Here is a 20,941-nt window from a genome sequence, read left to right on the forward strand (position 1 = left end):
AGATGAGGAAATTGAGATCCATAAAGGGTTAAGCAATTTGCTTAAGATTTCACAGGAAATGAATGCCAGAGCCTTACAGCAACATGGATCTTCTAATTTCCTATCTAGGGTTCTGTCCATTGCTTCAGTCACTCTCATACTTTTCAAGTGTGATCATAAGATTATCAACCTAACATCAGGAGGAATCTCAGAGTCCATTTAGACCAACTCTTACTTTTAAATGAGAAAACAGGGGCTCAGAGTGATTGTGACCTATGCAAGCTTTGGAGATTAGATTGAATTTAGTTGAAATAAACAGCATTGTTTGACTCTTGAGCCACTGTTCTCTCTACTTTTTATAATGCTAAAAATAATGCCTTGGACATGCACATAGAGTAACTGTTTTATCTGAAGCAATGGGTTAAGAAAGCAAATAATGGCAAAATGTAGTGCACACACTTAAATATTTGTGATCCCCTTAAAAGTAGCTCTACAGCTCTCTTTTCCCTCAGGGTCTGTGGCCAATGGATTAGAAATTGCTATGCTATATCATTACCTAGAGGAATGAACTTTGATAACACAGGTAATTGATATAGCTATTCTAAGAAAATAATCTGGTGTGATGACATGGCTAGAGCCCACAAGAAAGCTTCAGGCAAGATTTAGAAGTTGGTGGTATTGATAGCTTGTCACCTCTTTCTTAGACATAGTATAATAGAACAAGCTCAGAGTCAGAAAACCTGAGTTCTAGTCTAGGGTCTTCCATGAGCTAGTTATGTGATTCATGGGTAAATCTCCTACAACTCAATTTCTGCCTCTACAAAGTGAAAAGTTTCAGCCTACATGATCTCTGAATTACTTTCTAACTCTAAAATTCTGTGATTCTTATATAGAGACATTCAGAAGTGAGCATATTTCTCATTCATACGGTTGATTCATTGCCAAAGGACTTCCAAAACTATCATCACTGGAGAGAGATGCCAGGGATGGCTTATTTGGGGGTGAAATAATTATTGAAATGAGTGTTGATGCATGTTTTGACTCTCCTGGAGAAGTAATTCTGTCTTCTCTAGTTTAAGTAATTACATTTGTTTCTAAATAAAGTGAAAGGAACTATAGTTGTCAGTGAATGCATAGAGCTGACTTCTCCATTTACATAGCAGCAGGCAGAAGAGAATTTAAAGTTAATTATGATATTCTAAGCAGAATTACTGCAAGGTGTTTTATACTCACTCAACTGAGCTGGTGCTATTAGGCACCTTGTGAGGCAGGACAAATTAGGAGAGCTGATCAGCACCTCTGGGCTGGAGGGATCCAGGGACTCAATTTGTTAGAATATCAGCTCTACTCTATCCAGCAGCAAGGTGCTGCTTTCTTTTGGCCTGCACAGGTGGTTAATTGTGCTGGAATTCTGTCCTGGGTCATAGTCCATTCTCCCATTGGCATCTTGTCAAAATAGCTTTCCTGAGGTCTGCGTGTTGATGGATTTAACTACAATTCATCTGCTATTTGTTAAGTATTGCTTATGTGAAATGCTTCATTCAGGGGACACAGAAATGATGCCCTTATATGACTCTCAAACTTGATTGAGTACATAGAAGAGGTTCAGATAAAGTGCCATATGAGGTACAAGGAATGAAGATTATTTTGGAATGTCTGGGAAGGCTTCATGGAGGAGTTACTATTAAATTGATCATTGAATGATGGCTAAGTTTCAACAGATGATAGAAGAGGAACTTTTCAGTCTCAGAAAATAGGCACAGCATGAGAAAAGGATATTGAGAAATTTGCTTTGATTTGATTATGGAATGCAGTTTAATAAGCTGCAAAGGTGTTGCAGTTTGACAGAAATTGAGAACTGGAAGGAATTTGAGTGGCTACCATTCCAGCCCATATACAAAAAGAATCTATGGAAAGCTATAATGTAGAGGGCCTTGAATACCCATTAGTTGTTATTAAAATTTTATTTTTATTTACAAATTTTCTTCCTCCTGCCCCTCCCCTCATCTCTGATGAAGGCAAGGAATATGATTATACATATGTATCCATTGTGTATATATTATATTTATATCCAATATGTACATATTATAAATATATGCCCAGTACATTTGAAGTCTTGAAAAATATATTTCTGCATTAGCCATGTTTCCTCTTCTCAACCCCAGTCAAGATAAATAAAGAATGAGGAAAAAAAACCTTCAATATTCACTCTATCAGTACTCTTTCTGGAGACAGATAGCATATCACACAATAAGTCCTTTGGAGTTTTGGTGGATCATTGCATTAATCAGAGTTATTAAATCTTTCACAGCTGATTTTCATTACAATATTGCTATTACTAGATACAACATTCTAGCTCTGCTTATTTTACTTTGCATCAGTTCCCATAAGTCTTTCCAGGTTTTTCTGGAACCATTAATTTTATTTGAAAACCTTTTAAAAAGTCTGGACTTTAAGAGGAAACAAAGAGAAACTGCAGGTTTTTGAGTAGAGGTGTGTCAAAGAATGGCATAATGTCAGTGATGTTGAGTGAATAAGAATTAGGGAATGAGGGCCCTCTAACTTCACAAGATTGAAAGGTCTCCTGGTAGATCTTATAAGGATTGCATCTTAGAATGAGCCAAGATGACTTTCCTATGTAATGCTAGCAGATGATGAAGTAAAAACAAATAGTATGAAGTTTCCCCTGAGTTTTCTCCAGCTTTCTTTTACAAACTTGTGTTTCTTCATTCTCCATTTGCTTTCCTAGATTTTTATAGTAAACAACCCCATACCCCACCAGGGCTTTAGGATTTCTCAGTGACAAAAAGGGGGAAGCAAATGATAAGATCGTTGGCTTTCAAAGTGAAGTCCATTTTATAGACCTGAAAACTGAGCTTCAGACAGATTGTGACTCAGCCAGGTTCTCACAGCTGGTAGTGGTACAACTGGCATTCAAGCTCATGTCTTCTGACTTCAAAACTAGTCATATCTGCCCTTTCCATGGTGGCACACTGCCTCCTATTCAGATGGAACTCAGGGAAAGAAAGACTCAGAGAAGAGCAATGGCTGGAAGCAGGAAAAGAGACAATAAATAGACTTGATCTCTAATGCCAAGGAAAAGAAGAAAGGGATGAGCAGAACCACCATGGCATAGAGGAGCATCCCTAGCAGGGGAATGAAGGGGTTGGTTTTCACTGGACCAGATGGATCATTATACAGTTTTTTTTAAAATTCCCATGAATAAGGATTTAATTTCTCCCTAGTGAGAAATTAGTTAGAGGAAGTGTCTGAGTTTCAAGAAAGGAAAGATTGTTTTGACTAGAGAATATCACACTAGATCCATATACTCTGTCAGTAGTTATTGACTGTACATGCCTCAGACTCATCCAAACTATTGGTAGCCACTCTTTGCCCCTGGTACCCAGCAAGATGTCAGAAATGACTTTTTTCTAGATTCTAGAATTGGGGTGGGTTGAGAGGAGATTCACAAAAGTACTAGAAAGTCCATCTGACTTTAAGGGTAGTGTGGAAGAGGCATGAAGAGAGATAGGTTTTGAAGGACAAGCCAAGATGCAAGAGACTAAGCTGGGGACATGTCTTGTCAATCAAGATGAAGATTCTAAAATGGAATGTTCCCAGGAGGAGTGGCAGTTGAACTGATGTGGGGGAGGGGACTGGGAGTGTTACTCTCTCTCTCTCTTTCTCTCTCTCTCTCTCTCTGGCAGTTGAGGCTGGCTGAGGACCCTGATTGTGCTGGCTTGTTTTGGGGGGCTTTCTGATCAAGGGGAGACCCCTGCATTGTCTGAGATTTTGATTGACCAAGAGTTGGGGTTTTTCTGGCCACAGAGAGAGGAGAAGGAGAAACTTGGCTTTTGAGTTGGTTGTCTCTCTCTGAGAATTTAAGCTGGCTAGGAGAAACTGAGAGACCTTGATGGTATTGTAAAAGAAGAAAGAAGATCTTAGCTGTTGTCCTCCATTTATCTAACTGTTCTTTTTCTCACTTTTGTTATTGGACTAGTTCCATAACTCTCTCAAATTCCCCTTATAGATTAGGGAACCCCTCATCCCACTTTCCTCAGTTTTCCATCCTGTTATCCCAATAAACCCCTAATTGAAAAAGGGGAAGAAAAGAAAGTCTTTATAGTTCACTTAGGGGGGAGGGAAGAAGCCAAAGGCTTCAAAAAGTATTGGGAGGTGGGCGAGGCAAGTGAGGAGAGGGTTGAAAAAGAGAAGGAGTGTGGGAGGAAGGAGGTTAAGAAGATTGATCCATCAGCCATTAATAGGGATCAGCAGGCAAAACCCAGAATAAACCCCAGAGCAGTCCTCTGTGTACCAGCATCCCTGTGTGCCAGTATCCCTGTGTGGCAGCATTCCCCTGTACTAACAGTGTCTCTCTTCTACACCCATTGTAACTAGGAGATCCTCATGGTGGTTCCCCTCTAGCAGCTCTCTCTAGTCATCAGCCAGAGGACAGCAGCCAGTTCAAGAAGAAACAGTTTCTCTCAGTTTACTTTTCTATATTTCTATCAGTAGTAATTTCACTCAGTTTACATATTCTATTTCAAGTGCCAGAGCATTCAGTCATTGCAACAAGTAATAGTGTCACCCCAGATTCACCTCAGTTTACATATTTTATTTCAGTAGTGGTGGCAGCCCCCTAAGGATCTGGTTAATTTGGGAATCTGTGCCATGAGAAAAGGTAATTTATATCACTCTCCATGATCTCATATCTGCAAATTTAATGAATGTTTTCTCCACATGTACCATCCACAAATTCTTCATCCACATGTTAAAAACTCGGTCTAATACTTCACCTTCCTTACATCATCTCAGGACATAAAGGCCTTCATTAGACACATGCTAACCTGTCTGAACAAGAGATGGTCATGCTTCCTTAAAATGAATGCATAGATAGTTTAAAGTACATTTACAAATGAATGTGGTGGGATATTGATGAACCAAAAGAAACAAGAAATAGGAAGAAATCAGAGAGACTTGGAAAGATTTGTATAAACTGCTGCAGAGCAAAGCAAACAGAACCAGAAAGAAATTTGTTTTTACCTCATGACTATATTGGCATAACACAAAACAACCTCTGAGAGACTTTTGAACTCTGATCAATGCAGTGACCAATAACTTCAGAGGACTTGAAGTGAGACATCTTTCCATCTCTCAACAAAGACATGGTAAATTATAAATATAGAATAAGGCATATGTTTTCAGACACAGCTAAAGTGTCTATGTGTTTTGCCTTGTTTTTGTTTTGTTTTGTTGCTTAACTGTACTTAATTGTGGGGCAGCTAGTGGCACAGTGGAAGGAGCAGTGAACCTAGAGGCAGAAAAACCAGACAGTTATTGGCTGTGTAACTCAGGGCAAATCACTTTACCTAATGTTTGTTTTAATCCACTAGAGAAGAAACTCCAATATTTTTGCCAAGAAAACCCCACAGATAGTTGGTCCACAGGGTCATGAAGAGTCAGACACAAATGAATAATGCATGTGTGTACTTATTTGTACAAAGGAAGTTACTGGGAAATATGAGTGATAAAAGAAAAAAGAAAACAGCTCTAAAATATAGAGAAATATTATAGAAAAATATATATGGAAAAAAGAAATAAACTAAAAGACTTGACTTCAAAGAGTGGATATGACTATAAGCATTATATTTATGACCTTTTTCCCCTATTTTATTATGAGCCTAACTTACTCCTCTGATCCAGTAGGAAAGCTCACATCTAGATAAAGGACCATGTGGCAAAAGAAAAAAACAACAAAAAAACCAACCTATTTTATCTCCATTTGACAAAAAAGGAGCCTGAGGCTCAGAAATTTTAAGGAACTGGACCAAAATCACTTAGCTAATAAAATATCAGAATCAGGATTTGAATTTCTCTCCTAACTCCAAAGAGAAAACTAATAGCCAATATTTACATATTGTTTTGAAGATAACTTTTAATATTATCTGATTTGATCTTAACAATAACTCTGAGATAAATGTTATTGTTATTGTTAACTTAAATCTTATAGATGAGGAAACTGAACTTAAGGAAGACTAAATTACTTGCCCAGGATCACATAGCTAATAAATATATGAGGTAAAATGTTTCTCTGAGTTCCCTAGAGATCAGTTCTCTAACCATCTATGATGCCTTGTTGCCAGTATTCATACATTGAAGTATACAAAATATTCTCTTTCCAATGGCCCTATGAGGAAAGAATTGCTAGAACTATTATCATTTTTGAATGCATTGCCCATTTAAACAACTCCAGCTATTCTTATACTGTCCATGTGCCCCTAAAACTTTTCTAGGTTGGCACAGGTGAGAAAGCTTTGGTTTATAGCTTACCTCCCATCCACCACTTGGAATAGCACAGAAGATGTTTCATGATTCTGAGCTGCGACTCAGAAACAAATGAAAGAAGACAAATTGGGGCACTTTAGTATGGCAAAGAGAGGCACACTGAAGAAGTTCTGTTTGTGTGGGAAAGGGATATACAAAATTGGCATCCCTCTATTAAATAACTCCTTTTGAGGTACATGTTTGATGCTGCTCTCCTTTTTCACCTGGAGGGAAGGCACACTTACAGTTAAAGGTAAGTAAGGAAAACAAAGGCTTACTCCAAAAAATAAATAAACAAAAAAATAAGTAAATAAATTACTGCCATAAGAAATCCAATCATGGACATCCTGTCCATTGCTTGGTGTGCATATGAGTGTATATGAGTTGTGCATGTGTATATATAGGTATGTTACACAATGTTATATATTATATACCATGAATATACAATATTGAGTATATGTATAAGCATATGCATGCATATACACAAATGCTATACAATGTCTCATACAATATTACACAATATGCATTATATAGGCTGTATATATAACATACAAAATATACACTTTGCAATATTATCCTGTACATACACATCTATAAAGTTTACACACTATTTTGTTGTTGTTCAGTCATTTGAGTCACATTTGATTCTTTGTAATGCAATTTAGGTGTTTTCTTGGCAAAGATACTGGAGTAGTTTGTCATTTTTTTCTCATTTTACAATATAGCTCATTTTACAAATGAAGAACGAAGTCAAACAGGATCATAAAACTAGTTAGTATCTGAGACTAGATTTGAACTCACCAAGATGAGTCTTTCTGACTCCAGGCCTGGGACCTATCCACTATGCTGCATAGGTGCTGATATTTCTCCCCTAATAGTTGTTATGGTATTCTGCACTTTTTTTTGGCCTTGATTTAGTTATATTCTCATCAATGTGGGTGTGTCTTTTAATGTTGCAAACTACAATCTTTATATCCATTCTCATTCTATCCAAAGTTTGTTTATATTTTCCCATAAGCCCGCCATGTTGTATTCATCCATTATTTAGCTATCTCTCTCAGAGTTCTCTAGATATTGCATAGATATCATTAGAGAATATGGACTTTACATTTCTTTCTTTTTGCTACTGCTCCTTGTTTGGCCTAACTCCTTTTCCAGCCCTGTATCTTTTGGTTGATATTTTTTGCAACCACTTCTGTTACTCGGTTCTTCATTGTTAAAAGACTATAGGCTTCTTATACCTCCTGAGCATTTCTCCTTTTCATATTGAATGACTTTATAATTCCATTGCTTCAGTGACCCATGATTTGTAGCCACATAGCATCACTAAAAGAATATTACTTTCAGATTATTAATATCAAATATTCCACAAAAGGAGAGATGTATGCTCACCAAAGGTGTTTGCTACTATGATGAAGGATGTTCAGGACAATGGAAGAGAATATATAAATACTGAAGACCTTTCTCATCTGTAAAATGAAGAGATTGAACTAGTTTGCCTCTGAGGTCTCTTGTATTCTCTGACTAGATCAACATGATCAAGCTACTTCAGATAATTATCTGTTTGTAATTGGACTGATAGCATCAAATAGGCTAGGTTCTAGTGCCCAGAGGGCAATTTCAAACTGCCTGTGAGACCCCCACCCCATGTGGTGGAGGGAGAAAATTGATTGCTTTGGGCAATTGGACTGAGGGGTGGGGCATGGAAAAAATGTCCTCTGTCATTGGGAAGAAGGGGAACAAAGCAGTTTCCCAAGTGCTGGCTGGGCACTTGTGCCAATACTTCCCCATACACTAGCTGAGATCATCCTGGACTCTTAAATGAGATCCCTAATTATTGAAAAAAATTTGGCACTGCCTATATTGAGTCCTTAATAAGTGCTTATTGAACTGGCATCTGAACTTAAGTGTATTTCAAGAAATGATGAAAACATAAATAGTACCACAAGAAAAGAAAAGCTAGTGTGTAAAAATATCAAGCATGCCAACAAGCAAAAACACAGTAAGAGAGTGACTTTGAGATCATTCTTATTACCATGATTTGCTTGACTTAATCTAGTGTGTATATAATATAGATTTGTTTCTGATCTTGTACGTAACAACCTAATAACAGTCAATGTATATAAAGGTCTTTTGGAAATATTTTGTTCATTTTTAATAACTTCATATAAATCTTCCAGTATTACTTTGAATTCTTCAGAAGTCATCATTTCTTCTGGCATGATAATACTCATTATTCATATACTATAATATATTCAGTCATTCGCCAATTACTAAAATCTATTTTGTTTCTAGAAGATTTTTTCTTTTTATAAATAATTATGCTATGAATATTTGTAAAGATAGGATTTTTCCCTTCCTTTTAGGTATTAAGCTCCTAGGGGCATAAAGCCCAATAACAGAGTTACTGCATTGAGGTGTATACACATTTTAAAAAATAACTTTTACCATTTAATTCCACAGCAATTTCCAAATAGGTTAGGAATATCTATAATTCCACCAGCTGTTTAAAAGAAAAGCATGTCCACTTTGCCACAGCTGTGCCAATGTGAAAGTTTTTTCTTTTCTGAAATCCCTGCCAATTTGATGGGTGTTAGGTAAAATTTCATTGTTGTTTTAATTTTAATTTCTCTTACTACAAAACATTCTAAACCAGTGGTTCTCAATCTCTCAATTTGTAGCAATGAGAATACATAATGCATATCAGGTATTTACGTTCTGAATCATCATGTAGCAAAATTACAGTTTTGAAGTAGCCACCAAAATAATTTTTTGGTTTGGGGTCATGGCAACATGAGGAATTGTATTGCGGGGTCACAGCATTAGAAAGGTTGAGAACCACTGTAAACCTTTCTTTATATGGTTGTTCAGATTTATCTTTCTTCTTTTGAGAACTGCCATGTTCTTTTTTATCAGAGAATGACTCTTGCACATTTTTATCAATTTTAAAAAATAAGTTGTGGATAGTGTGCTTTTTTCAGAAATATATGAGAATAGTTTTCCTACTTTGTTTCTATCCCTTCTTATGCTAGATCTTTGCTTTTTGTTGAAAAGCCTTTTATTTTTATTTGAAACGTGAAAGGCTTTATTTTATGCAATTCATTGATATTATATTTTATGATTTCCTCTTAGAATTTATCATTCTATGCCAATAAAAGATAAACAATCTCATCTTCCTGTTGCTGTTGCATCTTTGATTTCATTTTTAATTAACCCCATGTTGATATTAAATTTTTTTTTCAGTGTTTGGTGCAAGTTATTGGTCTGCTTCCATTAAAAAAAAATTTTTTTTTAAACCCTTACCTTCCATCTTGGAATCAATAGGTAAGAGCTAGGCAATGGGGATCAAGTGACTTGCCCAAGGTCACACAGCGAGGACTTGTCTGAAGCCACATTTGAATCTAGGACCTCCCTTCTCTAGGTCGAGTTCTCAATCCACTGAACCACTCAGCTGCCCCCGTTTCCATTATTTTTTTTTTGGCCAAATTGCTATTCAGTTTTCAAAAAATGTTGGTTGAATAATAAATTTTTTGCCCAGTGTTTTACAATGCTATGTTTATTGAAGACTAGACTACTGTATCTGATTCTAGTTTACAACTATCTTTACTATTCTTTTCATCTCTCAGGTTTGCAACTGTAAATGCCAAAATTGTAAGGATAATTTTTAGTGTTTTGACTTAAAATCTAAAATAAATGGTTGCCATGGGAAATTCCCAAATATTAAAATACCCAAGTCAGCTGGGGATTATGGAGATTTTAATTAATAAAGAGAGAAGGAATTAAGGGAAGGAGAGAGAGAAAGAGAGAGAGAGAGAGAGAGAGAGAGAGAGAGAGAGAGAGAGAGAGAGAGAGAGAGAGAGAGAGAGAGAGAGAAAGAGAGAGAGAGAGAATTAATTTAAACTGCTCTGGCTCAGGCTGAGCCAAGCAGTAGTTAAAGGCCTAGGCCAAAGTGGCGTCCTGAGTCTAAGGGAGAGTGAGTCAGTCTCATTACTTACCACAAGACCATCTCCAAACAAGCTCCAGTCCTCCACTGAATCTCCTGAACTCCAATTACCTGAACTGACTTTTTATTCTTCCTTTTAAAGAAAATTTTCTCTTATGTCACCTCCCCTAAATTTTCACATCTACCAATCATAGTAGACGCTTTTTTCCAGGACTGCCCATTCTTAGTTTTCACCACTCTTTAGTTCACACTTTCTCTGGTTAGATTATATGTCTGAGTACTCCACACCTCTTTGTTAAGCTTGCCTTTTGTAAGTTATTGGACCTTTTTGTGATTAATTTAACTTTTACAGGTACTTAACACCTTTTTGTATTAGATCAAAAAATAGACCTATCTTAAGGTTCTACTTCACTATAAGGCATGAGTTAAGTACCTTCATTGTTCAATCAGGAGTTTACAACTTTATCTTTCCCTAAGGCACTGTCTGAGTAGGGTGGAGTAATTTTAAAAGTTCTCAATACATTCTTGATTCTTGTTAGTATCTCCATTGTTACAATAAGGGAATAGTTTAAATCAGATCTTCTAAGGTAAAGTCTGAGTAGTTTTTAAGATTCACCTAACCTCAGTGTTATCTTACATTCTTCTTCACCTCACTTGTTGACTCAATTGCCAAATTGTAGCATCTCTCAACATCCAACACCTTTTCATTATTCATATAGCTATCATCTTATTTCAGAGCTTCATTTCTTCTGCCTAAACTATTGTAATTCCTTCCTAACTGGTCCCCTTGCCTCCTTCCTTTTCCACTATATCTTCCTCACCCTGTATAAGTCAATTAACCTCTTTCAGTCTCAGTTTCATTAGCCATAAAATGTAAACAATAATGATACCTACATCACAGGATTTTGTGAGGACAAACCTTCAAGTACTATATAAATGTTAGCTATTGTTATTTATGTTTACTTATGTAGTATGTATATATGATATTTATTCTATTTTATGACATAGATTGTATTTGACTATAATGAATGATGACTGCAGGGCCTTTTGATGGGAATAGGATTGATGGTCTGAGAAGCACTACTATTCCTAGGGTTCTTGGGTCTGCTTGTTCATGGGAAATTTGTTAACAGGTGGTGGTTTCTGGTCCTTCTCTACAAAGGTTACTCTCCTGGATGTTATTGAACTTTTTCACAAGCCTTTCTAAAGTGTCAGTTTTCATATTTATGCTCATGCATTCTTCTTCCACTCATATTAATTCCATTTAATAGGCATTCAATCTTCTTTTGTATATTTTATTAAGTTCTTAAAGTATAATTGAATTTTTTATGCCCATTCTCAATTCTGAGGGGTCAAGATCTCATTGTTAAAATCTTCTTCTTGCCTTTCATAAGGTTTCTTCTTTTTTGTCATTCTCATATTTTATCATTGTTCTAGGGACTTTTTTGTATCTCAAATCTCTGTTAATTTTCCTATGAGGCTTTCCCTGTAAAATTTCTTTTTTAAACCTCATTTTGTTGCTATAATTTTACCTTTTTTAAATTTTGAGGTGACCTGAGGAGCTGAATTTCATCACTCACTCTACTGTCTTGTCAGAAATCCATAATTTAAAGTATTTTTAAACTGCAAACTAAGCATATTAATATCCTCTTTTTGTCTCTTTTGTTAATATAAGCATCCAGGGAAATAAATTTACTTCTTAGAGCCATTGTAGCGCATTCCATAAAGTTTGACACAGTGCATTATTAACTATTATCTTTACTATAGTTTTTGTTTTCTTTAAATTTGTACTTTGACCCAATTCTGCTTAAACAATTTTTAAAGTAAAAATTCATCATTTACACTCCATCTCTTGATCTTATTTTTTAATCACAATGAATCTGGAATGGTAATGGTCTTTAAAGCTAGTGTTTAAAACTCTTGCTTTTATGCATTTATTTATAAGTTCTTTATGACCTAGAGTACGATCATTTTTTTAAAAAAGCATCCTCTGCCCTTTTCAGTAAAAATTATGTCTTATGAGCCCATTCAGTTCTCTCTATATAGGAAATCTAAAGTAATTTTCCAGTAATGTTTTTATATTTCTATCCACTTGTAATTTAATTTATTTTCCCTCTAAATATATAATTGCTATGTTGTTAGGTGTATACACACACACACACACACACACACACACACACACACACACACACACACACATATATATACACATATATTTTAAACTTGTATACTTCTACTACCCTTTAACCATGATACAGTTACTTGGCTATTGGATTAACAGACTAGACTGAATAGATCATTAGTTACTTTTCTGTTGCTTCCAAAGCTGGCTTGATTATATTACTCACCCAATAGTTTCCTGACTAAGTACAATGTTTCTGCTGATAGATCAATGAACTAGAGATTCAATGGGCTTACACTCTAATGCATAGCTGCAGTCATTACTGCTTCCAGGGTATGGTTTAATTGAATGTTTACAGTGTCCTTTTCAGAAAGGGCAACAATTCTGAAGTATAGAATAGGCAGATACCTCTCCTCTTTGACTCCAGATCTGAGTTTTGCCACCTAAAGAGGAGAATGGCACTGTCTCGCCTCACATATTCAAAAGTTCTTCTCATGTTAGAATAGAGTTCCAGGATTCCTTTTGGAGGGGGGTGGCTTTTAAAATGAGTGCTAAGGATAAAAGTCATCAGACACTCTGTGGCCTGGGTCAAATTAATTGTGTCTCTGACTTCTTATACAGTCTAGTGATTTAAATCTGCAACACCTTCTGAAATGTGTCTAGGGCAGACATTATAAATGGATAATAGCTTGGACCCAGAATTTAATAGGAAGAAATAGGTTGGCTGAACATTGCATTTGGAAATTACAATCCTAAACTCTACTCCCACAGGGGGGGAAAAAAAACAAACCAAAAAACTCTCATCATTATTACACAAGTACCCTCCTAAGGATACTGAATTTTTCTAAGTCTTGCAGCATCATAATCTTTTCTCTTTTCTTTCTATACCCTCTCACCTGATGACCTTATCAGATTCCATGAGTTTAATCATATAACTACCAGATTTATATATATCCATTCCTAGTTTCTTTCCCGAGTTCCAGTCCCAAATCATTGATTTCTCTTGAACATTCTTAACTGGTGGTCCCTTATGTATTTGAAACTCAGCATGACAAATATGGAGTTCATTAGCTTTTCTGGACTTCCCTATTTCTACTGAGAGTGCCATCATCTTTTGAGTCTCAAACCTTGTGTTATCCTTAACTCTACATTCTCCCTCACCACACACATCAAATCAGTTTCTAAATCTTCCTATTTGTCTATCAACAGTATCTTTCACAAATGTCATTTTCCTTTCATTCACAAGACTAACTGCCTTCTGCTGAAATATCCTTTTCATTGGTCTCCCTGCCTTCAGTTGTTTCCCATTCTAATCCATCAAAATGATTCTCTAAAATTCAAATCTGACCATATTGTCTTCCTCCTCTTGTTCAGTAAACTCTATTGGCTTCCTATTATTTATAGGGTCTAATATAAGCCACTCTGTTCAGCATTGAACGTTCTTTTCAATTGGGCCTCTCATTATCTTTCTAAATCATGATATTTTGCTCCCTTCCATATATTCTATTGTCCAGTCATGTTCATCTTTTTGCTTGTTACTTATATATGACATCCCATCTTCAAGTTTCTACTGGTTAAGCCTCCTGGAGAGGGCAGTAACATTTGAAGGAAAGTCTTCTTGAAGAAAGCAGTACTTGATCTGAGCCTTGAAAGAAACAGGAGGTTCTAAAAGGACAAAGGAGAAGAAGAAGGACATTTTAAGATCAAGGACAGCTTATGCAAAGGTATGGAGTTTGGAGATGGAACGCTGTAGATAGGGAGCAAGCAGGCAAATTTGTCTAAATTAGGAAAGATTATATAAGGGGGAAAATGTATAATAATTGTGCAAAGATCTGGTGAAACTGGAATAGGAAGGGATTTAAATGCAAGTATAAAGGGAGTAGACAGGGAGTTAGTTGATGAATTACCTCCTTTAATGTGTTGTTTTTGCAATACTATGCTTTCTAAATTTGGACCCACACTTTTCCCAAGTTCTCTATGTAGCCTAGTCTTAGTGGAGGGTAGGGTTTTAGAAATGTTTTTGTTTTATACCAAGTAAACCATCATAGTAAATGCTTTGTTCTAAAAGTTAATTAATTCTGGCTAAGTAATATCAACTAATAATGATGGGGATGTGAAGAAAGAATCATACCTGTGGGGCTTGTGAACAATAACAATACAAAAACTGCAATTCTGATGCCTAGATTGTGAAAACTATGCAGTTCCTAAGCCCTCAATGTTACATACACTTTGAGGGGACAAAATAGTAGCTGCCTTTTGGGTTTCCAACCTACCAGTACATATGGGATTTGGGAGAATCAGTCCAGAGCCTGCACTGTTTGCTTGCTTGCTTGCTTTCTTCCTTTTCTTTCCTTTTCTCTCTCTCTGTCCCTTGATCTACTGACTTAGAAGTAATGTATTGGGTCCAAGGCAGAAGAAAGATAAGGGTTAGGCAAGAGGGATTAAATGACTTGCCCAGAGTCACACAGCTAGGAAGTGCCTGAGGTCAGATTTGAACCCATATTCTCCTGACTGCAGGCCTGGCCCCTGAACTGCTTTCCAGACAAATGAATTTGTATTCTACTCTATTAGGCAGGCAATAGGTATTCATATCTCAAGAGAGGAAATGGTAAATGGCCATATAGTATTTCAAATTGTAAAAAAAAAAAAAAGATACACACTTCAGCAGGTTGTATAGATTCACTTTGAAGGATTTATAGGAAAACATGGACAGGATTATAGAGGATGAGAGGATACTGCTGACCATATCACTTCTCTGCTCAATAAGTGGCTCCCAATTGCCTTTGGGATCAAATATAAAATCCTTTGATTGGCATTCAAAATCCTTCACAATCTAGGACCTCCTTTCTAGTATTCTTACCCCTTCTACCCTCCTCCTAACACACATGCACATAGACACACACAAACATACATGAATACATTTTTCAATCCATTGATGCTAGCCTTCCTGTCATTCCTGGAACAAGACAATTCATCTTTAGACTTGAAGCATTTTTTAAAAAAAAACCCTTAATTTCCATCTTAAAATCAATACTGTGTATTGGTTCTAAGGCAGAAGAGTGGTAAGGTCTAGGCAATGTAGGTTAAATGACTTGCCCAGGGTCACACAGCTAGGAAATGTCTGAGGCCACATTTGAACCCAGGACCTCTCATCTCTGGGCCTGACTCTCAATCCACTAAGCCACCTATATGTCCCCTGGGAGCATTTTTAATCACTGTCCCCCATGCCCAGAATGTTCTCTCTTTTCTTTTGCCTCCTGACTTCCTTCAGTTTCTAGCTAAAATTTTGCCTCTTACAGAAAGACATTCCTATTCCAATATCTTCCCTCTGTTGATAATTTCTAATTTACCCTGTTTATGTTTTGTTCATGCATAGTTATTTGCTTTGCCTCCCCCATTGGGCTCAGATCTCCTTAAGTGGAACTATCTTTGGCCTTTCTTTGTGCCTCCAAGGCTTAGTTTAATATCTGACACAGAGTAGGAGCTTAGTAAATTTTTATTGCCTAACTGATGGAATCATAGATCCATTGGTTTTTTTGTTTTATTAATAACTTTGGATTTGTAGACCACTTTTACTTCCAGATATGCCAACTGCTACCTAATAGAACTTTGACTTGTAAGAAAGAAAAATACATAAACTAACTTGCACAATCTATAGGAACAGAACACCAAGAGCAATGAAATGGTTTGTTCATCTTCTGATACCAAGATTGGTCAGTGCATTTAATTGTTCAGTTGGCTTTTCCGTGTTGTTTTTATTACAATATTCTAATAGTATGTTTTACTCCTCAGGTTCTTATATCTTTGTCCTAAATTGATTCATCTAAGGTTTACTATATTTCTTTGAATTCCTCATATTAATCCTTACTTCCCATGGAGTAATATTCCTTCCTAGTTAGATACCACAATTTGTTCAGCATTTCTCCAGTTGGGCACTCAATTTGTTTTAAGAGTTTTTTTTTGCTACCTCGAGAATGCAACTATGAATATTTTGTTATAAGTAGAACCTTCCTGTCTTTGACCTTTTGGAAATGTATGTGCTGAGTTAAATCATATAAGCAATTTAATAACTTCTTTGCATAAATCCAAATTGTTTTCCAGAAGGGTTAGATAAATTTTAAACACTACCAATGGTAAATTAACATACTTAAATTCCCACAGCCCTTTCCAACTTTGTCTATTTACATCTTTTGTCACTTCTTCCAGCTTAATCAAATCTGCCTTTTTCGTGCTTTGTGATTTATAATTTTGTGATCTCTTATAATTTACTTTTTGTATGAATTCATTTGTCAGCCACAGTCCCTCCAAATGCCTCTTTACTCAGAGCCTATCATGATTTTTGCTATGAGATGCTCATCTAAACCCATTTTATTCTAAGTGTCTTTCTAGAGTTCTGAGAAAAATGGAAGTTATTTCTGCAAAATTCTTTGCTTTCATACAATTTGCTCACTATTCTAAAAATACATTTTTAATTAAGTTAAAAGGAGAAAGGGAGAAAATTGTGTTTTGCAAAAGTTAGTGTACTTAAGTGCATATGGACAGCTGTTGTTCAAGATGGTATCACAGAGTGTGAATGAAAAAGTGCCCACTGTCAAAAAGTCATTAGAGCATAAATTCTGTTTACTATAGAATAGAACAAAATTTTTAGGATAGAGTTTTAGTTTATGATGGGAGCTTTTATGTAGAAAGTTAACTTATACTACAATAAAGCATTCTAGATGGAAATATAGCTCTTCATTGGACTTTTAAACCTTGTTCTTCTGGATGTGAATATATTATGTCTAAAATTTGGTTACTAAATGAAAAAGATGTCTTCTAAAATATGAGTATCCACCAAAATTTATATATACTTTGCATATAACTGTTAGGTTTATTTTCTGGAAAAAGGAGATATTACAGAATTATGGACTGATTAAGTTGGCATATATATATATATATATATATATATATATTGGAGACACCCTACATATTCGAATTTCTACAAGAATTTTTGAAGTTTGCAAGACATGCATTTCATAGTTGAGAGCAAGCTTCAGTCGACATTTTAATTTACTGTGTAATCAAAGTACATGTTTCCTTAATCAATAATGACTGACATATAAAAATGAAGCAGTTTGTGGTGGTTAAAAGGCTGTACTATATTATTTTTTATGACTTGTATGCATGAAGTGGCATGAAATACATTATCAAGAATACAAATAATTGACAGGATGTTGGTTGATTATGCTGTGATTGTGAAGGATGACCAATCATAAACCTAAGTATTGTACTAGAAACCAAGAAATATTAAAATACCTAGAGAAAGGCCTTAGGTGCTTTGGTGGATCTTTTTTAGAGGAATTAAAGTAAGGTGTACTAGAATTACATGTGATTTGGAAATATGGATAGGCTGTGATCTGTATTGGTAAAAGGAATGCCATGTTGATTTGGATCATGGATACATAGAAACTTTGAAACATTTCAGGTGTACTTTCAGTTTTGAAGTGTTTATAGCTAAAATATTTATAGCCAAAATATTTATAGCCATTATTGATTATCAGAACCATTGAAATAGGCAGTTTAAGTGCGATTATTTTCATTTATTTATAAAAGTTGAGGCTCAGAGAGGTTAAAAAATTTGCCCAAGATCACAGAGGTAGGAAGAGATAGAGCCAAAAATCAAACTAAGATCTTACAATTAAGTCCTACCGTGTTTTCAATTCTATAAACAACATTATAAGTCAATGGGAATGTAAATCAGGGAAATGAGAACTGTCCAGATTTCACCTAAGTTGCAAACTCCTCACCTACAAATTAGAAATAATACTTGCATTCCCTTCCTTATAGAGTTCATGTAAGGAAAATGCTCTAACAATTGTTTAAATGTATAGAAATCTTAGAATTATATATAAATAAAAGCACAAAATATTTAATATTAGATGAACCCCATCTTACAGATCTGAAAACCAAGACTCAAAGAGTGCCTTGCTCATCCTCCTATTACTAGTGAGTAGCCAAGCTGGAATTTCAGCCTTGGTTTCATGACTCTATCCTCATTGCTCATTTATTTTGTGAGTTGTTGCCATCATCATTTTGACTATTGCTCTTACTACTAATGGACCTTTGAGAAAGGAAAGAGAAACTGTATTAGGGTTCATAAATTTGCTAAATGTTCCTCTTTGCTTCAAACATTAGTCTGCCTTTGGTCTATGTTTGTATGAACTCAAGAGCACATGTATTAAAAATAAACTAGCCTGTAAAAAAAAAAAACCCACAGGTTCATAGATTTAGAGCCAAAAGGTACCAAAGAAGTCATTTACAAATGATTTCTCTTGGATATGAACTGTGTAATTAAGTAGGAAGTAAGATAGTTAGCAAATGGAAGCTCTGTTCACCCTGAGATTCGATGGGTACATTTTCTACTTTTTAAAATGTAAAAACATTTAATATTGAATTCTCACTGCTACAATATTTTCTTTCTCCTACCTCTCTCCGTCTTCTCCCCATCTCTCTTTCCTCTCTACCTCATATTTTCCCCCTCTCTCTACCTGTTTCTTATTCTCTCTGTCTCTCTCTCCACTCTCTCTCACATACACATCCCTCAGCATAGAATAAAAACTATATCCTGAAGATTAAATTTCCCTTGCAATAAATAATGATGATGATGATAGCCTATGGCTACTAGGTACTATATTAATCACTTACTGAAGGTCATCTAATTCTAGCTGGGTGTTAGGAAGAAAAACAAAGGACCTTCTGAGAGACAGACCCTTTGGCTGCTGTCCCCTGCTTTTTTTGAAATCCAAATGTGAAGACTATTAGGAGCAATGCATTGCCTGATCTTCTCTTTGACAACATAGAGAGGAATTTTCTATAAACACCAAAGCAGAGAGAGCATTGAATGAAAAGTGGCTGTAAGTGCTAAGCATGATTATCCCACATAGCCTGGTTAGCTCTGGAAAACAGCTTTTCTCTGTACTAATGAGTTCAGGGCCATGACTCACCAGAGAAGGGTGTTTTGATATTTCCCCCACCCCCTTGCATTCTTTATGACAGGAATTCATAAGCTGCTCTCAGTGACAGTTGTGCCGAATGAAAAAGCTCTGCAAAATGTGTGGTGAATAGATTATTCTGACGGCTGTTAAATGTGCGATAAAGTGTGAGTTTTGTCGTACATCAGAGAACAATAGAGGGAGGATAAAATAAGATGTGCATTATATAAATAAAATGCATATAGACTGATCTCTTATGACATCCCGTCTCCCTTTTGTGGCAGGAGATGAGGTAACACTGAGAAATCAGTATCATCACAGAGGTAGGCCCTGCATCTAGTACATTGTCTCCTTACTGGGAATGATGAGTATAAGGAAGGTAACCAAATTGCACTTTCTGGGAGGGCAATTCCATTGTGAATTCTGGTAGGCTCTGGGTAATGTGACATCATTATTATTGCAATTACAGGAGATGGAAAGAGCCTGGTAGATTGACAGGTGCATGAGCATGATGTGGAATTGAAAGTCATAATGATCACTCCCATTCCTCTAGTGCTCTGATGTTTACCAAGTACTTTCCTCACAACTCTGTGAGATAGACACTATCAGTTTTGCTCTCTCCGTTTTATAGATGGGGCCATTGAGGCTAAAGATGGTAAAGTGATCTATCCAAGGAAACAGCTAATAAGTGTTAGAGCAGTTTCCTGAGTCTAGAAGACAGAGTCAGAGAATGACTTAATAGGGAAGAACTTGAGAGGTCAACTAGATCAAGAGCTCACTCCAAACATCCCCAACTACATGGTCATCCAGCTCTCCCTGTGGGACTTCAAGTGAGGAAGATCCCACCCTTTCCCAAAATTGACTATTAGGAATTTTTTTCTGTCATCAAACCTCAGGTTTTATCACTGTAGGTTCCATCCATTATTCAGAGTTCTGTTATTTGAGACCAAACAGAAGAAATCTCAAATTCCTTCTAGAGAATAGTTGTTTGTGTATTAGAAGATAGCTATCATGTTTCCCTAAGTCTACTCTTCTCTAAGCCTAACATCCCGCAGTTCTTGTAACTAATCTTCATATGGCATGGATTCTAGTCTTATCATCAATCCAATGGGCTTCCTCTAGATCAGGGTTCGGCAAACTATGGTCTGCCGCCCCTTGTACAAAAACAGGCGTTGGGCCATCGTTTGCCGACCCCTGCTCTAGCTATTCTCCAGCTTGCCAATGTTCTTCCTCTGCTGTGTGCCCAGAACTGAGCAAAGTATTCCAGATTTTGTCTGATCAATGCAGAGTATATTGAAATTCTCACTTCCTATGTTCGAGGCATTCTTCTTCTCCTTATGCAACCTAGGATTGTGTTAGATTTCTGACTTACTATGTTACATCTTGTATTTTAAAAGATGTTAATTTTTTTCTAGCACAATTGTAAGAGATTTGTCTCTATTAAATATCACTTTATTGATCAGCATTATGATGTTAAAGAGTGCTGGCCGTGAATTCAGGAGACTTGGGTTCAAATCTCAGTTCAGATCACTGAGTTGGTATCTGACTGCTATTTCTGGCCTCTTGCCCTGTTCCCCTGTTAACTTTTCTAGAGCCATAAGC

The 20,941-nt window shown here is 36.1% G+C and overlaps 1 protein-coding gene and 1 non-coding gene across 15 annotated transcripts in view; both read left to right on the plus strand.

Moving 5' to 3' along the window:
- PTPRT (protein tyrosine phosphatase receptor type T) overlaps window positions 1-20,941 on the plus strand; it is a 1,347,533-nt gene that overhangs the window by 756,668 nt on the left and 569,924 nt on the right. The gene's annotated exons all lie outside the window — the stretch shown is intronic.
- MIR7253 (microRNA mir-7253) lies at window positions 20,471-20,531 on the plus strand. Its single transcript, NR_127438.1, has one exon. It is a non-coding gene; the product is annotated as a microRNA mir-7253 (primary transcript).

The sequence above is a fragment of the Monodelphis domestica genome, chromosome 1 (assembly GCF_027887165.1).
Source record: "Monodelphis domestica isolate mMonDom1 chromosome 1, mMonDom1.pri, whole genome shotgun sequence".
In the NCBI taxonomy this organism is placed as follows: Eukaryota; Metazoa; Chordata; class Mammalia; order Didelphimorphia; family Didelphidae; genus Monodelphis; species Monodelphis domestica.